Source organism: Silene latifolia, chromosome 4 (genome assembly GCF_048544455.1).
Source record: "Silene latifolia isolate original U9 population chromosome 4, ASM4854445v1, whole genome shotgun sequence".
In the NCBI taxonomy this organism is placed as follows: domain Eukaryota; kingdom Viridiplantae; phylum Streptophyta; class Magnoliopsida; order Caryophyllales; family Caryophyllaceae; genus Silene; species Silene latifolia.
This window is the reverse complement of record NC_133529.1, coordinates 18,773,275-18,777,169: the sequence shown is the minus strand read 5'-3', so window position 1 is coordinate 18,777,169 and position 3,895 is coordinate 18,773,275.

The following is a 3,895-nucleotide window of genomic DNA, read 5'->3' as shown; positions in this document are numbered from 1 at the left end:
TATGGAGTTTTGATGGAGGAACGAAAGGGTTTTCGAAGAGGACACACAAACAGTTCAGTTTGTGTGTCGGTTTTGTTTAGGTTTTTTGAAGGGTGTTTAGGGTTTGTTTCTGAGGTTTAAAGCTTGTATGTGATGCTTGGATGTATGGAGGACTTAGAGGAGTGAATGTATGGTGAAGGGGTGGTATTTATAAGGAGTTAAAGTAGGTTAAAAGAGAGGGAGAGGCAATCGGGCTTGCTGAACATAGCTGCTGTCCAGCAGCTTTTGGGGGGGGGGTTTCTAGGGTTCGTTTTGGGGGTTTTCTTGGTGATTAAGCTAGGATAATATGGGTAGGATATTAGGGTATGGGTTAGGGTTAATGGGTACGGGTCTTGGTAGTGTTTGGAGCGGGTTTGGGCTCGCGAATTGACACGCAAAAACAGGGGACTGCATTGGTGTTTTGCGGGCTGCTTGTGGCCTGTTTGGGATGAGAATTTGGGCCGCTTGTGAGGGGGTTCGAACATGGGTTGATGGGTATTGGTATAGGTTGGTTAGTGTACTCGAGATTCGTGCCAATTTGCAAAGGAAACGGGCTCAAAAACCGAGCTAAAAACGAGCTCAAAAACAAGTGTTCAAAACGAGTTTTCTTCGCTTTTTAAAATCGATTTTTCAAATCACCTAATAAATTGAAGTAAATGACTTTTCAAATCAAATATATTCATAAAATGATTTTTCAAATCAAATATTTATTTTATTTTCAATAAAATAACTTAAGAAAATAAATTCAAAATAAAGCTTTAATTTAAATATCATTTAAATTACATGAATAATGAATTTACTTAAAAAGCACATTAATTTTAAATATCATTTAAAATAACAAAATGAACTTACTAAAAACATTAATTTAAATATCATTTAAATTAACAGAAAGAATTCACTAAAAACATTAATTTAAATATCATTTAAATTAATAAAATACTTAAATCGATGGCGCCCATTCCACCTCGTAAAACGAGCTCCAAATAATGACAGTGACAACTAAAGAATACATGTGTCCTATCATCATCGGGTGTTTGTCGGGTTCTCTATAAATTCCAATATCGACGGATACGGGTATCTACACTTAGGTTTAAAGATACCCACCTTACGGCATTAGCATCAACCATAGACCGGGTCCTAGAAAAACTCTCGTCCATGACTAGGTTGTCCTACCATACATGCTTAGTCTAATTCAATTCCGTGCCTCTCGACTTTAGAACGAATAAACAAGTTTTAATCTACGACTACGGCCGATAATCAAAGATTAAGCGTAACAAAGCAAGCATGTGATGGAAGCAATTGATCAAAATTATTATAAACTTTATTTAATCATATTATATGTTTGATTTTGCATGGCTCCCCTAGCCTTTAGACTAGAGAATTTAGCTACTCATACTAAGATATAAAATGCAAACTAAATTGTAGAGAATATTAAACATGGTTGTATGAATTATATTAATTGGGTGATATAACATATGAAAAGAACAAAGCTAAAGTAACAATTATAAAAACTATGTGATAACTAAAGCAATGATGTAAATTGTAAACTTGTAATAAGAAATACCTTAATAAGGAAGACTTGTATGGAAGAACAAATAACTAGAACCAAAAGATTGAATAACAAATGCTTGAGAATCTCTTAAAATACAAAGTGTTGAATGATTAACTAAGGAATGCTTAAATAACTTAAACTTGAAATGAAAACTAATGAGAGAAAACTTATAATGCTTGAGGCTTAATGTAGTAAACTTGGACGTAAAATGGGATGCCCAAAACCTAGGAATACCTCTCCTATTTATAGGAGAGGAGGGGAATAACGTAAGCACCTACGAGCATGCAACCCCGATCGGGGTTGGGTGGCCCCGATCGGGGTCACTTAATCCTCGGTATTTCGCCTTAAATCTCCTCTTAATTGCTAAGGTATCCAATGTTGGTGATTAAATATGCGATTAATCACCCGGTTAATGTTCTAAATTCCTAGCATCCTAAGCTCTATTGGCATCCAATGCTTGCAACCTTGATATGGACCTTCATTTTGGGCTTGACTTTGCATTTGGCTTCATGTTTAATTCCTTACTTCAATCCACTAATCTTCATGCAAAACCCAAGAAATCTTCACACACTTAGTCCAATATTTGGCCTTGTTTAGCTTAGTGAACTTGGTGTACATAATCATAGGAAAAAGCCTCTAAATGCTTAGATTCCTACAAAACCATAACAAACACAACAATACACCTAGAACACAAAATTAGCTCAAAAATATACTAATTAAAGTATGATAATCAATAGAAACCGAGCTAAAATGAGGGGTAAAAGTATATATAAAATGAACATATCAAACTCCCCCAAGCTAAACCCTTGCTTGTCCCCAAGCAAGAAACCAAATCCCATCAATTGCTATATCCTAAACAAGCTAAGCATAATGATTTAAAAACCCGAAAAAACATGGGCAAGGAATAAAGCAAGACATGGATGAGATTTACACGACGGCGTAGCATAGAAAACTTTGAATGAACCTTTAAGCTCTTGCATGATCTTTCGACTTATGGACTCTCACGGGACACTCAAACTCTTTTATATGTGAAAGGACAATTTTTGTGAATGAACACTCAACTATCCTCAACTTATAACAATGTGCCCGCAATCTAATATGGTAAACATGTCAAAACTAGCAAGCAAAGACAATCAAATGTAAGCATGATAAAGAAGCCAAATGGGTAGGAAGAAGGTAAATAAACATGGGTAAGAAGGGGGAACAAAAGAGTTATGGTAATGTGGAGCTAAGTCAAGCTAGCAACTACCAAAAAAAATGCAAGGATGCTCAATCCCAATTCTAACCCAAATTTGCAATTCAAACCATAAGAAATTTCTCCAAAATATAATGAATAATGCTTGAGAATTTCTCATATCTTTTCTTCTTCTCTTTTTTTCTTTTCTTTTCTTTTTCAATGCATACTTCTTTTTTCCATGCTTTTTTCTCTTTCATTTGCTTTTTTCTTTCTTCATTTTTTTCATTTTCTTTCATTTTCCAATTTTTCAATTTTTTCTCATTTCTCTTTTTTTTTTCTTTTTTTTTGAGCATTAAGACCAAGCTCACATGACTTCAAACAACCAAATATATCCCAATGAGCACCCAAACACTATCCAACTAAGCTACTAGCTCAACAAGGGTGGGCAATTTCAATGATGTAGCTAAGGATAAATTTTGTGAAGGGGTCAAAAAGGCTAAAATATCATGTGAATGGCTCCAAAATGCTAAAACAAATGAATGCATGCTTACCACGAAATGACATGAAGACCATACTTGTGCGTTTTGATGTCACACACATTATAAGGAGACACCTACACTCACCTAAGTGAGACCAAATAAAGATGAAATGGCCTTAAAGGAGGTTCTACCTTACCATTTTGTAGCTTGCCATAAGTCAAGATCAAGCCTATTCGGTTCATTCTCCATCTCCCACCTACTATGTCAAGACATCCCCATGTAGCTAATATCCCATCATTAAAGAATAAATCATTAGCAACAAGTTATTGTTAGGATAAGCAAAGAGGAAAGTAGGTAACAAGCAAGCACAAAGCAAAAATTTCTCTCAAAAATTTTCAAATTTCCTACACTACAGGCAAACTACACTACATGCAAATGCAATCCCCCCCCCCCCCCCCCAAGCTAAACATCACATTGTCCTCAATGTGCCAACTATCCAAATCACCCAATCAAACCATAAAAATGGCTCAAAGCACAAAACAAGAAGGACTAGAGGTTATGTTTAATGGGTTGCAAGATCTAAACTAATATGCAAAGCAATTAAAAACTTACTCAACTTGCTAGCCCCCCCAAGCTAGCATGAATTCGGGGGATGTCTTCATTGATCAA